The sequence below is a fragment of the Neoarius graeffei genome, chromosome 19 (genome assembly GCF_027579695.1).
Source record: "Neoarius graeffei isolate fNeoGra1 chromosome 19, fNeoGra1.pri, whole genome shotgun sequence".
Lineage (NCBI taxonomy): Eukaryota > Metazoa > Chordata > Actinopteri > Siluriformes > Ariidae > Neoarius > Neoarius graeffei.
In genome coordinates this window covers 39,976,534-39,994,228 of record NC_083587.1, presented here as the reverse complement: position 1 = coordinate 39,994,228, position 17,695 = coordinate 39,976,534, and the positions used below count along the sequence as shown (strand labels likewise).

The 17,695-nt window shown below is 44.3% G+C and overlaps 1 protein-coding gene across 2 annotated transcripts in view; it reads right to left on the bottom strand.

Annotated features, from left to right (window-relative positions):
• gli3 (GLI family zinc finger 3) overlaps positions 1-17,695 on the bottom strand; it is a 363,740-nt gene that overhangs the window by 177,588 nt on the left and 168,457 nt on the right. The gene's annotated exons all lie outside the window — the stretch shown is intronic.

Below are 17,695 nucleotides of genomic sequence, written 5' to 3'. Positions count from 1 at the left end.
TAGTTATCTTCAATGTACGTTTTACTGACACTTATAGGTGTATAACATTAATATACATACAACAAAATCTGTCAATTTTCATTTTCAAATTTTGACCCCTTTGCGTACTCTTTATTTATGCTCTAAAGCAAATGAGGAACCATATGCCCAGATATAGTCCCCAAAATCATTGGTGTGATCAGGGCTAAAACGTATCCTGTCCTGCAACTTGGCTTCATGTTTTTCCAAGGAGATGATCTCATACAGCCAGAAGATGCAGGACTTGAAGGTCTTTCTGAGCAGCCAGTGAAGTAAGGGACATGAATAGTTGCATTATTCAGAGTTTCTTGAAGTAGTTATACAGCTTAGCATTAGTGAGATAATCACATATATGTCCAGTATCCCACTTCCCAGATGAGAAGTTGCATCGCCAGCAAGTGGCTCACCACTGGTGGAACCTGGTGATCCTCTAATCAGTTTACAATATAAACACATGTTGCACTGTCAGTAACACTTACGCTGCATACAATCACAGTATTAATCTCATATCACTAATCTCACTCTCGTTCTTTGTCATTAATGCTCCATTCAGTCCTATGGTCATAGGCCATGTTCACATTACCAGGCTGAATGACTCAAATCTGATGATTTTTTTTGCCTCGATGTGACACAGATCTACCACAAGTTGGCCTAGTGGTTAGCGTGTCCACCTCTCGACTGGGAGATCATGAGTTTGACTCGCGGTCAGGTCGTACCAAAGATCATCATAAAAATGGTACCTACTGCCATCTGGCAAGGCATGCTGCAATACAGATGCAAGTAGGGAAGTCAAACTCTCACAGTTACCAGAGGACTAGCCCCCCACTGTAACCCTAGCTGTATAGGCGAGAAGCCAAGGGCTATAGAAACAGAGATTGATGCCGCACCCATGCGCCTCAAAGAGCTGGTTAGTACTGGGACAGAAGACTGTTTGGGAAGACCAGATCCTGGTGTGGAAGGGACTTTGACTTTTGACACAGATCTGATGTGATCTTTTCAAATCAGATTTGAGTGACCTTCATATATGGTCCGAAATCAGACATGTATCCGATTCATGGCCATGCAACTTGAATGAGAACAGTCAGATGCATGCACTGAGTGCTGTCTTCATCAGCCAGCACGAGCAGCGTGGCAAAACAACAATGGAGGAGAGCTACAATAACTGCAAAAACAACAAAAGCTAGTCATCTGTCCTTTTTTTGCCTTTTTGACCTGATCACGTACAACTGACGAACTGTTTCCCGTCCTCCAGAGGAAAGTGTGACGCATACATTCACTACTAGTTAGATACATGCCACTTGTAATTATGAATGTGAACCTTCAAGACAGAAAAATCCGATCTGAGAAAAAAAACTAGAATTGAACAATGAGGCTTGTAATGTAAATGCAGCCTTATGAACATTTAGTATTTGCAGAATGATATGGAAACTCTTACTCCATAAATTATTGTGAAAGCGAAAAGGGAGGGGTGCTAAACAAGCACCATTGAGGGAGTCAGGGGAAAAAGTGAGGTAAGCCGGAGAAAAAAAGGCAGGAGGTGTGAAGGATGACAAAATGTTTAAGACCTTTTCCATATCAACATTATTGTCCTCTCTTCTTTCCTGGTAATGGATCTTCTGCCTTGTTCTCAGACAGCAGTGGTGTTTTTGGTGTGTTAGACAGGTGTGTGGGCAGCAGGTGGAGGCTCGTTTAGGTGCATTAGGCTCTGCCATGCACCAGCAGGAAGACTAATCGCACTTTATGTGCCCTGGCACTCACCTACCTCTACTATTGCCTACACAGCAAAAAAGAACTACAAGCTCCTCTCCATCACACACAAACTAATAAGCATACACCTGGGATACATTTACAGCCTGACAGATTTACAAAGAGGAAAAGGAGTGCAACATTTTTTTTTCCAGTGCTGTAGAGAAACAGGTGTCATGGCTCAGTTCCGCTGGAGTTTAAGGGTCATTATTTTTCATTCCATAAAGTCTATGGAAGGAAAGTCTATGATTGGTAACAAAGAGGGTTTTAAAGCCCCATTATGTGAGAATTGGTGTTTTTGCTCTCGGGAGCAATATACACTCCCTACAGTTGCGGAGTGTAATTCACTTTTATGCCACTTATGTAAATACAAGTCACAATTTGAGCTCCCCTCATGGACAGCTGTGCACGTGCGTTTGTTTACAAGCTGCATACGGAAGGATATGGAAGCATGTAGACTGAAAAAGTAGAGTAATATTACAGGATTTTGCACAAATATGATTGCATAGTTTTATTTGTGACATCAGAGATTAACAATAACATAACAAAAAGTATACAAGTTTTAGTAAAGTTTGAAAGTTTCAGTTTTGCTGAAATACTGTGTTTGCATTTTCAGGCTATACATTGTTTGCTAAGTGTTTAAATGAAGACATTGTGTGGAATTGACATGATATAGGGCATGTTTTGCATATAATATACAACCCCGATTCCAAAAAAGTTGGGACAAAGTACAAATTGTAAATAAAAACGGAATGTAATGATGTGGAAGTTTCAAAATTCCATATTTTATTCAGAATAGAACATAGATGACATATCAAATGTTTAAACTGAGAAAATGTATCATTTAAAGAGAAAAATTAGGTGATTTTAAATTTCATGACAACAACATATCTCAAAAAAGTTGGGACAAGGCCATGTTTACCACTGTGAGACATCCCCTTTTCTCTTTACAACAGTCTGTAAACGTCTGGGGACTGAGGAGACAAGTTGCTCAAGTTTAGGGATAGAAATGTTAACCCATTCTTGTCTAATGTAGGATTCTAGTTGCTCAAATGTCTTAGGTCTTTTTTGTCATATCTTCCATTTTATGATGCGCCAAATGTTTTCTATGGGTGAAAGATCTGGACTGCAGGCTGGCCAGTTCAGTACCCGGACCCTTCTTCTACGCAGCCATGATGCTGTAATTGATGCAGTATGTGGTTTGGCATTGTCATGTTGGAAAATGCAAGGTCTTCCCTGAAAGAGACGTCGTCTGGATGGGAGCATATGTTGCTCTAGAACCTGGATATACCTTTCAGCATTGATGGTGTCTTTCCAGATGTGTAAGCTGCCCATGCCACACGCACTGATGCAACCCCATACCATCAGAGATGCAGGCTTCTGAACTGAACGCCGATAACAACTTGGGTCGTCCTTCTCCTCTTTAGTCCAAATGACACGGCGTCCCTGATTTCCATAAAGAACTTCAAATTTTGATTCATCTGACCACAGAAAGTTTTCCACTTTGCCACAGTCCATTTTAAATGAGCCTTGGCCCAGAGAAGACGTCTGCACTTCTGGATCATGTTTAGATACGGCTTCTTCTTTGAACTATAGAGTTTTAGCTGGCAACGGCGGATGGCACGGTGAATTGTGTTCACAGATAATGTTCTCTGGAAATATTCCTGAGCCCATTTTGTGATTTCCAATACAGAAGCATGCCTGTATGTGATGCAGTGCCGTCTAAGGGCCCGAAGATCACGGGCACCCAGTATGGTTTTCTGGCCTTGACCCTTACGCACAGAGATTCTTCCAGATTCTCTGAATCTTTTGATGATATTATGCACTGTAGATGACATATTCAAACTCTTTGCAGTTTTACACTGTCGAACTCCTTTCTGATATTGCTCCACTATTTGTCGGTGCAGAATTAGGGGGATTGGTGATCCTCTTCCCATCTTTACTTCTGAGAGCCGCTGCCAATCCAAGATGCTCTTTTTATACCCAGTCATGTTAATGACCTATTGCCAATTGACCTAATGAGTTGCAATTTGGTCCTCCAGCTGTTCCTTTTTTGTACCTTTAACTTTTCCAGCCTCTTATTGCCCCTGTCCCAACTTTTTTGAGATGTGTTGCTGTCATGAAATTTCAAATGAACCAATATTTGGCATGAAATTTCAAAATGTCTCACTTTCGACATTTGATATGTTGTCTATGTTCTATTGTGAATACAAGATCAGTTTTTGAGATTTGTAAATTATTGCATTCCGTTTTTATTTACAATTTGTACTTTGTCCCAACTTTTTTGGAATTGGGGTTGTACATTAGGCAGTGTAATCTGTTACAGCCTAGCTGAGATAGGTGTACAAAGTTGCAAGGTTTCAAGGCTTATTTGACATGAGATTGACAAACGTTTTGGCATAAGAGCAATTCATTTGTTTGCACGTTAGCCTGAGACAGGACTACAGTTACGTGACATTTGGCATCTAGATAAACTACAAATCTCTGTGAAACAGGGATAACACCGATAAGGTTACAGCCTACAATGCGATCTTTCACAAATAACATTGGCAGGGATGTACACTTTGCTGTCAGATTGTCATTGTTTTCCTGTTAGCCACGAGACAGATCACTACTTATGTCTTGAAGCAAACATGCATGCTCAGACAATTTTGTGCTGCGCTGCTAGTCAAAGTTTGCACAAGCACACAACTTGGAACAATAACATGCTAAGCTAACATAACCAGAACCATACTAACATCATCAAATCTGATGCTGGGGGATGATAACAAAGAACAGCTAGTCAACTAAATTAATCTTTTAATTTAATTTATTTAGATTTTGTCATGCCTTCGAATGCTTTGAACTCAAGCACGGCACATGCTGGGCGTGCCTCAAAGACCAATAACACGCACCTGTTGCTGATTTAGAGTGCAATCAGCACGCGCTTAAAAAGGACGCTGAGAACTCATGCAAGTGTGAAGTATTAATCCTGTTTTGTGTCTCTGTCACATTAATTCCTTGCCATGCTTAGTACTCTGGTTTTGACTCTGGTTTATATTCTGGATTTATTACTCTACTTTCATTTTGTTTAGTTTCAGTTTCGTTTGTCCAAGTTTTCATTTCTCTGACCTTGCCTCACCGTTTTATATATAGTGTACGCCTATAAAATAAACATCTTCCCTGTTCTTACAGCCGTCTTTACGCTGCATTTTGTGACAGAATACTTTGCCTTCAACTATGGATGTAGTGGGAGGAAACAGGTGCACCAAACAATTCCACACAAAGGCAGAGAAGGAGGACCACCATAAAATTGGGGGGGGGGCTGATACTTGGGAGGCCGATGGGGCGGCTTCCCTTCCACTATTCACTCTACCAGCTGGCTTTGATGAGGTAGTTGCTCCGTCGACAGGCTTCAGCGGGGACGAGGTCGTCACTCCACCGCCAGGCTTTGAAGATGTCGTCGCTCTGCCGCAAGGCTTCAGCGGGGGTGGCGTGACTCCAGTACTCAGGCCAAGATCAAAGCCCATGTCCCAGTCCATGCCTGTGCTAACTCCGGTGCCCGTGCCACGATCCAAGCCCATGTCCCAGTCCATGCCTGTACTAACGCTGGTGCCCATGCTGACACCTGAGTCCATGCCCATGTCTGAATTCATGTCCATACTGATGCCAGGGTCCATGTCCATGCTCAAGCCCAGAGTCATGCCTGAGTCCATGTCCATGCCTTGTCCGGAGCCCGAGTCCAAGTCAGAGTCCAAGCCCAGTTCGGAGCCCATGTCAAAGCCTGAGCTCCCATCCATCCTCATACCCCTAGACCAGAACCCAAGCCTCCATCTGTGTCCTTGCCCCTGTTCAAGGCCTGACCTGAGCCCAAGCCCCCACCTAAGCCCAGGATCCGGTACCACGTTCACTCCGCCAGGGTTGCATAGTGCTATAACTGGTGAACCAGGCATGGACTTGGAAAGGAAGACAAGCCATTCTCCCTCTTAAGTCAACGTACCATCAAAAGATTTCAAAGCTGGTATTTTAAGGTAAAATTCCTACCTCGTGAAGCTTTAAGACCTGAAGGATAAGGCAGACTTTTGAAGCTCTGGCAGAAGGAACTCTGTCATCCTCACACCCTACCAACCACATCAATTAATTTATTCTAATCAGTAAACACTGTACCAAAAAAAGTAAAAGACCCTGACGTATTAAGAAGAAAAAAAAGGGGGAAAAATTGACACAACATCTGTGTCCTGTAATGTGAATATACTGATAGGTATCATAGTTGTTTCAAGTTTACAACTTAAGTTGTATGAAACTCATCAAAGCCGATGTTACTTGTTAGATTTCCTCTGAATTCTTTGAGATCATGCTTCCCCATTCTATCCAGTTCATTTTAGTGCTGCTGAGGTCTTCCATGTGGAAAAATTGAGTTATTTCAGACAGAGTTGCCCCTTTGACTTCTCATTCTCCTTTTCAACTTCTTTTTTTTAAAGATACTGACTTTTCTTTGCAACCACTGACCTCTGTGCCTCCTGGAGCTTGACACCCACACTGTCCTCTATAGTGTACCCAGCTTGTGTTCCGACTGGACTTTTCCCCTACATTCGCTCACTGTGCCTTTCACTCCCTCCTTCCTTAATCTTTTCCCGCTTCTCTCTGTACTGCAGCTTACTCTCTTAATTTCTTTCCCAACATGCATAGCTATCCCACAAACCTGCTTTCATATTACCTTCAGACCCAGCTTTATGAAAGGTGGCAGCTTTGCTGAGTCAGACAGGCCACTATTAGTCACTGATGTCATAAGAAGTCTGATTGGTCCAGTTGTAGTTTAACCTTTCTGCATTCAGACGAGTTAAGATCAGTGCCAGTGGAGCACAAAAAATAAGAGCTGAGCTAATGAACTGACAAAAGAGAGACATAGTTAATGCCCTGGGACATGGAGTGAAAGTTTGAAAGAGAGAGAAAGACTCATTAAGCACAGTGTACTGTTTAGTCAAGACTGGCTTGAGGCCAGTTTAATCAAACTAAACAAGCCATTACACTGAATTCCAGTGTGTGGGTGACAGACAGACAAAAGCTGCTTGGCCAAATTAACCTCTTAAAAGGCACACGCATTTCACATCTCTCTCTCCCTCTCTCTCTTTGTTTGTTTTCTATTTTCTTTTGAGCACTAATTCTTTCTAACAGAAATATAAGCAATGAAATGATGTGAGAAAAAAGAAACAAGGAAGGAAAGAGGAATAGAGACTAAAGCAGAGGCTGATGGCCCCCTTCCTGCATAGTTTTGATCAGAGTGCTTATAAGGTTGTGCTGAAATTGTGCACTTACTCTCAGCCTTTAATGAGAGAAATTAGGAATAGAGCAACTCTCCCCGAGACTGGCCTCCCTTCAGGCAAAAAAATGAAAGGGCAATTAGTCAGGTCAATAAACTTGTGTGAAGTTTTGCTTTTTACCTTGTGAGAGGAAATGCTTCTCATGCATATAGGCAATTGGGAAGTCGTCACTTCACTACTGCAACTCCTGTTATGAGTGACAGTGTAAGAACACAGGTTTATTCTATGAAATTCTAAAGCTGTGTTCACATATATACCGGTACGATAGTGGTATAACTGTATTGATACAAAGTATACCAGTACAGTTTAGTGCATCTGTTCACACTAGCGAGAAATGTTTGCGGTTTTCTTTCATGGTAGTTGAAATGCGCGTGCGCGAAATGTTTCCGTGGTTACCGAGTAACTTCCTTCCAAGAATATGGCGGATGAAACAATGTGTGTGTGCTTTTTGTTGTCAATGTACAGTCTGTATTTCTGGTGGTCATTTATTCAGTCGAATCGTATAAAACGCGTGAGGCAGTTGAGAAAGAAACAAAGAAAACGAATCTCCGTTCTTCACTATATTATTCAGCGAAGACATCGATTGAGGTGTGTGACTTTGCGCATGCGCATTATATTTGTATCGATACAGAACCGCTTCATCTGTCCACACTACAGCGAAGCGCTACAGTACCGATACTGTACCGGTACGAAACCCACACATTTGTGGGTTTCGTACCGATACAGTTATACCGCTACAATACCGGTATAGTTGCTAGTGTGGACAGGTGTTGCGGTACGAAAGTAGTATCGTATCGGTACAAAATCCCTAGTGTGGACAGGGTATAAGAGTCTTGCACAAAGCAAATCACTGAATCTCTGACACGAAACTCTTGAATTTCTGACAGGAAAAATCATTGATGATTCCACCACACCATGCTTGCAGCTATCCTATGAGTTCCAGTAAAAATGAAAGCTGGACAAACTGCTGAAAAAGTTAATGCTGGCACCTTTCTGTTTTACTTATCATTAACGTTTTCAGTAGTTTGTGCTACAGTAGCTCTTCTGTGGGATCAGACCATATGGGATCCTTCATGCCCCATGGGAATCAATGAGCCTTCAGCACCCAATGACCCTGTTGCTGGTTCACCGGTTGTCCTTCCTTGGACCAATTTTGGTAGGTACAAACCACTACATACTGGGAACACCCCCACAAGATGTGCCATTTTGGAGATGCTCAGACCCAGTCATCTAGCCATCACAATTTGGCCCTTGTCAAAGTCACTCAGATCCTTACGCTTGCCTATTTTTCCTGCTTCCAACACATAAACTTCAAGAACTGACTGTTCTCTTGCTGCCTAATATATCCCATCCCTCGACAGGTGCCACTGTAATGAGATAATCAATGTTATTCACTTGTCAGTGGTTTTAATCTTATGGTTGATCAGTGTATGCTGATGAAAGCCAATCACCCATAAATTACCAGGCACATGCACACCATAGCTGATTGGCACTTAGTGACACCCACAAAACCCCATGAAAAGCAAAGCTCACATAGCTAAAATGATGAGCAAATAACAAAAGTAGAATTAATGGTGATTTTGACTCATGTCTATGCCAATAAAAATATATATATGTTATCTCACAGAGTAACAATACTTGAAAGGCCAGAATCTGGAGTCAAATTGAAAAAAGAAATTAGAAGTGCATTTGCTGAACAAAATGTAAATATGATTGCGCCACCGCAGCACAAAAAAGTGTTGCTGTGATTGGGATGAAGGAATGACTCAGTACAAAAAAAAAAAAAAATTGTGTGCCCTAAGTTGTTGCATGAATTTGTATTGGTGCTGGTGTTAGAGCTGGTCACTATTGAATGATGACTGGCCAAGTAAGAAGTCTTTGGCAAATGCAGTATCACTTATGGTGGGATGGAGGGATGACTCAGTGCAAAAAAAAGATGGGTGGGGCTCATGATGAATGGATGTGTGCATTGAATGAATTGGTCTGAGCTATGAAATGAAGTTCAATGGCTGTTGGATGAATCATGACTGAGCTTGGCATCTGATGGCCAGGGCATTTCTATGGGGCCAAAAATGCACTGCTACCAAATGGAAGAAAAATTGAAGAACGAAAAGCAAGAAAAAGACATGTGCGGGTCATAGCTGATTTCACAGATGTCTTGGATGAGTTGGTCTGAGGTGCCCTATTAAAGTTGGTGGCTCACTGATTAAGCATGACCAAGCAGGACGACTTTGATTCCAAACCTCCATTTGTTTCAATGGGGTCAACCAAGCACAGAAAAATGACAAAAAAAAAGAGAGAGCGAGAACAAGTATGTCTTTCCAAAAGCTATACACAAGCACACTATTCCTGTTTAAGGTCTGCAATTTAAAGTTGGTTTGGGGTCAATATCTCATAAACCGCAAGAGAAGAAACACCATGAAAAAATGGTCTGAATAAAAATAAAAACAATTAAATTTTTGGATAACACTTGTGTGCTTGCTTCACAATCACACTAATGAGAGATACCTTAGAGTGTGGCTCATGATGGATGGATGTGTATGTCAGGTGAGTCAGTCTGAACTACAAAATGAAGTTTGGCAACTCTGATGGAGTGTGACTGAGCAGAAACCCTTTGATTATGAAACCCCATTCATTTCAATGGGGCCAAAAGTGCATCACTGCCAATGGGAGAACAAGGGATGGACAAAAAGTAAGAAAAGAATGAGTGTGGGTTGGAGATGATTTCATGGATGTGTCAAGTGAGTTGGCCAGAGGTATATTATCAAGTTTGCTGTCTCTCGAATGAAGTGTGACTGAGCAGGAAAGTTTTGAGTCCAAACCTCCATTCATTTCAATGGGGCCAAAAAATGACAGAAAAACAACAAAAACGAGAGAACAAGAGAGACAGATGGCTCCCCTTCCTGCATGGCTTTGATCAGAGGCTGATAAAGTTGTGGTGGAATTGTGTGCTTATGCTGAGCCTCTAATGAGAGAATTAGGGAAAACAACAACTCTTTGCCCCAGCCTGGCCTCCCTTCAGGCAAAAAAATGCAAGAAAGGGACAGAAAGAAATTAGTCAAGGAGGACTTTGATTCCCAAACTCCATTTATTTCAATGGGGCCAAAAATGCACTGAAGTCAAAAGGAAAAAAAGGTCTGGACGAAAAGAAAAAAATAAAGATGAGTGGGAGCCATAGCTTTTTTCAAGGATGTGTCAGGTGAGTTGGCCTGAGGTATTATATTAAGTTTGGTGGTTCTCTGATGAAGCACGACCAAGCAAGAAGAGTTTAATTCCAAAACACCATTAATTTCAAAAGGTCAAAAAAGACAAAATATGAGAAGAATAAGAGAAAGACTGCATCTTTTTAAAAGGTCTATACAAGGACAATATTACTGGTTAAGATGGACAATATGAAGTTGGTTTGCAGTCAATATCTCAAAAACTGTGGGAGAAGCACAGTGAAAAAGTGGTCTGAATAAAACAACAACCACAATAACATTATTATTGTTATTATTAATCAAAGGCATACAAAGGTGCCGCTGGCAGCCACCACAATACCCCTGACTGACCACGGAACACAGCTCAGATATTCATACCTATAAGCAATTTACAGTAGCCAATTAACCTAACTGCATGTCTTTGGACTGTCCAAGTTCATGCCCATGCTAATGCAAGAGCCCATGCCAAGATCAGAATCCAAGCCCATGTCCATGCCAAGGTCAGAGTCTAAGCCAGAGTACAAGCCCACGTCTATGCCTGAGTCCATGCCCATGTTGATGCCTGAGTCCATGCCCATACTGATGCCAAGGTCCATGCCATGCTCAAGCCCAGGTCTGTGCCTGAGTCCATGTCGATGCCTGAGTCCATACCCATGTTCAAGTCTATGCCCATGCTAACACTTGAGTCCATGCCCATATTCAAGTTCGTGCCTGAGTCCATGCCCATACCAGGGTCCATGTCCATGTTCAAGTCCATGCCTATGCTAATGCTTGAGTCCATGCCCATGTTCAAGTCCATGCCCATGCCAGGTTCCATGCCCATGCTCAGGTCCATGTCCATGCCCGTGCCAACCCTTGAGTCCATGCCCATGTTCAAGTCTATGCTCATCCTGATGCCAGGGTCCAGGCCCATCCTCAAGCCCAGCTACATGCCTGAGTCCATGCCCACGCCTGAGCCCACATCTGGGTCCATGCCCATGTTCAAGTCTATGTCTTTGTCTGAAACCATGTCTATGCCTGAGTCCACGTCCATGTCTATGCCTGAGCAAAGGACTGGAGACCAGAGGTTTAAGCTGAGATACATGAAAGGTAGGGTGAACACGTCGCATGGTGAGTGGTAATGACAGTCTAACAGAACATGGGTTGATTACCTTCTTGATAAGGAAGGGTCCAAGGAACCCGGGTGCTAGCTTGCGAGAGACAGTCCTAAGTGGCAGGTGGCGTGTGGAGAGCATAACTCGTTGACCTGGTAGGTGGGTGCCTTGGAGCAACGTTTGTCGGCCTGCCTATTGGATGCGAGTGCGGAGCGAATGAGTGTTCTCCGGGCCAATGCCCACATCCTCCTGCAGCGGCGTATAAAGAACTGGGCTGAGGGTACAGCGACCTCCTCCTCTTGGCTGGGGAACAGTGGTAGTTGGTAACCTAGTGAGCACTGGAATGGAGAGAGACCTGTGGCAGAGGAAGGGAGAGTGCTATGTGCATATTCGATCCAGGGTAGGTACCTGCTCCAAGAACTGGTATCCCTGGATGCCATGCACCTGAGTGCAACCTCCAAAGCCTGGTTCGACCATTCTGCCTGGCCGTTGGTCTGTGGGTGGAAGCCTGAGGAGAGACTACAGGTGGCCCTATGAGTTTGCAGAAAGCTCTCCAAAACTGTGCAGTGAACTGAGGACCCCGGTCAGAAACAATGTCGGTAGGCAGACCATATAGGTGGAAAATGTGGTGAACAAGTAGTTCTGTGGTCTCTTTGGCTGAGGGAAGCTTGGGCAGAGGAATGAAATGGACAGTCTTAGAAAAACGGTCAATAACAGTGAGGATACATGTGTTGCCACCTGAGTTGGGGAGTCTTGTGATGCAGTCCAGGGCATTGTGAGACCAAGGTCGATGCGGAGTCGGGAGGGGTCTTAGCAAGCTGGCGGGGGGTCGATTGGCTGTCTTGTTCCAGGAGCATGTGTCGCAGGCTGCCACGAACTCCTGGATGTTCTCCTTGATGGATGGCCACCAAAAGCACTGCTGGATGAGTGCCAGGGTTCGGGCGGCTCCCAGATGACAGGTCAGCTTGGAGCCATGAGCCCACTGCAGCACCTGGGTTCGCACAGGACAGGGAACAAACAGATGGTTAGGAGGAATGTTGTTGGGGTTACCTTCACTGGGGTCCTGCTCCAGGGCCTTCTGCATGAATGTCTCAACCTCTAAAATGGCAGCTCCCACCAGGCAGCATGGAGGAAGGACGATCTCGGGCAGCTTGGACTCCTCTTGGTGGGAAGAGAACATCCTGGACAGGGCGTCAGGTTTGCCGTTCTTGGAGCCTGGGTGGTAGGAGAGCGTGAAGTTGAACCGGGAGAAGAAGAGAGACCAACGAGCTTGACAGGAATTAAGGCGTTTGGCGGACTTGAGGTACTCCAGATTCTTATGGTCGGTCCAGACTTGGAAGGGGAGCTCCGACCCCTCAAGCCAGTGCCTCCACTCCTCTAAGGCTAGTTTAACAGCCAGTAGTTCTCAGTCGCCAATGTCGTAATTCCGTTCAGCTGGGGATAGCCGGCGGGAGAAGGAGCATGGGTGGACCTTGTCGTCACTGGCCCTCTGGGATAGTATAGCTCCAACCCCTGACTCGGAACCATCGACCTCGACAATAAACTGCTTGGTTGGATTGGGTATGGTGAGAATGGGTGCTGTGGTAAACCTGTGCTTGAGCCTGGAAAAGGCTGTATCTGCTTCCTCCCTCCACTTGAACTTGGTCTTGGTCGAGGTCAGGGCTGAGAGAGGTCCGGCCACCGTACTGAAGTCGTGGATGAAGCACCTGTAGAAGTTGGCAAACCCTAGGAAGTGCTGGAGCTCTCGTCTTGAAGATGGGGTGGGCCAGTCGGCAACTGCCTCCAGCTTGAGGGGGTCCATCTGGATCTTTGCTGGAGAGATGATAAACCCCAGGAATGAGACAGAGCCTTGGTGGAACTCGCTCTTCTCCGCCTTAAAGAACATCTTGTTCTCTAGCAGGCGTTGAAGAACCTGCCGGACGTGACCCTGATGTTCCTCCAGGGAGCGAGAGAAAATCAAGATGTCATCCAGGTAAATGAAGACAAAGATGTTAAGAAAGTCTCTCAAGATGTCATTAACTAATGCCTGGAATACCGCGGGCACGTTAGTCAGGCCGAAAGGGACTACGAGGTACTCATAGTGGCCTGTGGTGGTGTTGAAGGCCGTCTTCCACTCGTCCCCTTCCCTGAGCTTAACTAAGTGATAGGCATTGCATAAGTCCAGTTTAGTGAACACCTTAGCTCCCTGGAGTAGTTCGAAGGCTGTGGTCATGAGCGGTAGTGGGTAGCGGTTCTTGACCATGATGGCGTTGAGACCGCGATAATCAATGCAGGGATGGAGTGACTTGTCCTTCTTTTCGACGAGGAAGAACCCTGCCCCTGCTGGAGAGGAGAAAGGGCAGATGATCCCAGCTGCCAGTGACTCCGTGATGTACTTCTCCATGGCCTGTCGTTCGGCGGGTGAGAGAGAGTAGAGACGTCCCTTGGGTGGCGCCGTCCCGGGCAGGAGGTCGAGCCCGCAATCGTAAGGCCTGTGAGGAGGGAGGGACACTGCTCAGGTTTTACTAAAAACTGGCTTGAGGTCCAGATATTCCGGAGGCATGTGAGAGAGGTCAGGAAACTCACTGGCTGAGGGCTGTGGTGGTTTGGCGGAAGGCAGAGCGGAGTTCAGGCAGGAGGCCAGGCAGGAAGGACTCCAGCCTAAGATGGTGTGATCAGTCCAGTTTAAGTGGGGGTTGTGCTGCATCAACCAGAGTAGTCCAAGAATAACAGGAGTATGAGGGTTGTTCATGACGTGAAGTTGTATCATTTCAGAGTGATTGCCTGAAATCCTTAGGGTGAGCGGGGTGGTGAGGTGAGTGATGGTGGTCAAGCAAGTGCCATCGAGTGTCAGGACGGTGAGAGGGACCTCAAGGGCGAGTGATGGGATTCCAAGATCCTTGGCGGTGGCAGAGCAGATCAGGTTCCTGTCCGCCCCCAAGTCGACAAGTGCCTGAAGATGGTGATGCCGGTTGTTGTGCATGATGATAACGGGGAGCAACGGTCAGTCAGCAGGGGACTGGTTCTGAGCATTGCCCACCAGGGCCCCTTGATTAACTGGTGGGCTTGTCCCTTTTAGTGGGCAGGCTCGTCAGATGTGTCCTTGCTGACCGCAGTAGAAGCAGGCCCCCGTGTTCCGCCGGCGCAGTCGTTCCTCCGCTGACACCCGTACCTGATCTACCTGCATGGGTTCGATGGACGAGGCAGGAGGTGGGGAGAAGTTGCAGCTGAAATGGCTCTTCTCTCTCCTACATTGTAGGACTCGAGCATCGATACGATTGGCAAGGTCCATGAGAGTGGCGAGGTCCGATGGCATTTCTCGAGATACCATTTCGTCCTTGATGACGTCAGACAAGCCATGTAGGAACACGTGGATCTGGGCACTCTTGTTCCAGTCACATGATGCTGCCAACGTCCGGAACTCAATGGCATAGTCCGAGGTAGATCGGGGCCCCTGCTGAAGCTCCATGAGCTCCCTAGTTGCTTCCCGACTGCCTCATTGCCTCAGAGAAGTCCTTGAAGCTGGAACAAAAGGACGCATCGGCGTGCCAGACCGCTGTTCCCCATTCCCTGGCCTTGCCGGTGAGGAGCATGATGACATAAGTTACCTGGGAGCATTCTGTGGGGAAAGCCATGGGTTGTAGCTCTGAGATCAATGAACACTGAGACAGAAAAGACCTGCAGGTACCTGGTTCCCCGCTGTAGGGCTGAGGCGAAGGAAGTCTCGGTTCGTGGCGAGCGGCGGTGGCAGGAGGTGAAGGAGGCGGCTGGGCAGGGGTAGGCACGGCTTGGGAGTGCTGGAGTTGTGTGGCTAGAAGGTTGAGTGAGTTGGACAGGGCGGCCAGGTTCTGGGTAATCTGCTTGAGTTCCTGTTGGTGGGTCCCAAGGAGGGCTCCTTGCTGCTGCATAGCCGCTCTCAGATGGTTCAGTTCCGCTGGATTCATGTTGGCCAGAATGTACTGTTAGGGGTGGTGAGATGTGGTGAGTAGGATCCAAGAGCAGAACACAGACCAGTAAATCCAATAATAAAAAAGATTTAATAGGAGTAAAAATAAACCAAAAATAATCCAGAAAAAGCTAGGGACAAAAAACGAGGCAGGCAGGCAAGGACAAAAAACGCTAGCATAAAAAATAGTCCAGACAAAAAACTTGAGACAAAAATGTAACGCAACAAACATAAAAAAAGACAAAAACGAAGTGCAAAAAACTGTGACAACAACAGGCAAAACAGAGGGCAAAATCCAAGAAGCAATAATGGTGCAGAGATGACGTGAAAAACCAACAAGACGTTCTGGCAAAGTCCGCTTCTGAGAACGGCCTTTTTATACACAGCAGAGCAAACCAGGAAGTGAATGCCGGCAAGATGGAAGTCCCATCCCGGATCCGGATTAGCGCTGAACTGGGAGATAATAAATCTCCGGAGTGGAAGTCCGGGGCGGAGCATGACAAAAAATTTACAAACGTGTGTGTGTGTATGCACGCACGCACGCACGCACGCACACACAAGGCTCTGTGTGGCTCTGTTCTTTGCAAAACAGAATACTCATTATTAAAATAAATCCTTCACAGGTGAAGTTTCTTAACACCTCCATCGATGCGATGTTATTATCATTAAGCTAGTTTGGAAGATTTTTGAAACTAGCCCATGGCACTCAGCTGTGGTAGAAATATTTTGTGCATGTGTAAAAGTTTTGAAACTGTAATCAAGCACAATGAAGTAATATTTGGACTCATATTAGTAAATGCCTCAGAGCATGGACAAGATTTGTATCAGTGATTTAATTTGCAAAACTTTGAATGAAACCTCTGCAGCTGAATAGAGACAAGTCCTCAAAATTCATATCATTATGTACATCCTAAAAGTATATTGCATTTTATCAGCATGATAGATGTGACATCAAACAGACAAATTTTTATGGGCGATTGCAGGTTTTGGACAAACTGTGAATTTCAAAGACAATTTCAGAAAGTATTACAAATGTACCATTAAATAGACTCAAACGAACACAAAAAGTGTAAATTTGAAAATATTTGTTGTTTTTGGAATAAATTATTTTGGGGAAAAAAGGTGCTATGGAAGTGAAATTTTCACGTTATGGATGTTACGTGTCTGAAGCAGACCTCCAAAAAATATATAAAGCACAGGGTGAATAGTGAATTTTGCTTGAATAGTGAATTTTAACATAGAAAAAAAAGTAATTTTGAAAAACTAACAATGAAATTATTGCATGCTCAGTTTATTTATTATATGAATTTGTTATGTCAATTTACAAATCCCATATATATATCTGGGTCTGTCTCAGAAACTGGGTACTGTGGGGGTACCCCACTAAATATTCTCACAGTCAATAAACTATACGGTTTTGAATGGTGATGTTGGTTTTAATTTGAAATAAAATGATGAAAGAAATAATACAGATAAAACTAAATCTTTGATGTGAATACTCCATTCAGAATTTGGCAAAAATTCTGCAAATTTGTGGAAAAATGGCGGCTTGATCTGGGACATGATAAATGGTTGACTACATCGCATTCCCTTAAAAAGGTTGTAGTCCACTGAAAAGTCTACAGGTATCACTAATCGTATTTTAAGTTGTAACTTTATACACCTAAGGATTGGTGCGCTCACAGAATAATCATAACCGTAATAAAACATCATGCAAAATATTTGATCACCGTTGTAACTCCATTTTCCGCATACCCAAAACCAATACGATCGTGTGTTTTGATCTAAACGGAAAGCCTCAGGGTCAAGGTCACTACCTCACCAAAAGTAATAACTTAAAATCACTATGCTATATAAAAATTTAGTTATAAATCTGCGATTTTGTTTTTTAAAACGAAAGCTGAAAGTTAGGTATAGAATATGTTTCTTACAGAATATGTTACGATGGTAGCTGGTCTTGTATGAATTTCTGAGCTATAAAATGAGTTGTGGTCTATTTTTTACCGTAGCGTGTTATTTGTGTGCGGGGAAGGACACACATTAACAATTTGCATGTGTAGAATGGAATTTTCCACTCCAACAGTTAGAAGTTGATCGTGCTTCCATTTGCGGTCTTTTTGTTACGCGAGTGATCTGTTCGGACGTTATCACTGAAAAGGTGAGTTTTGACAGTTTTATTTTGTTTTAGTCTTGCAGTATAAGGCAATAGAATGTTTCTTTTTCATCTTACTTTCATATTTTGTAGTGTTTACGTATTTTTGGCCAATATTTTGCAACCATGGTCAATTTAGATCGAACTTTTGATAGAATCTACGGCCAGTCATTTTGCCCCGCCCCCGCTCCGTCCGGTGCGGTAGTGATGTCTTGATGCTCGCATGCCACAGCAGAGACCCGCACGACCTTCAGCCGGTA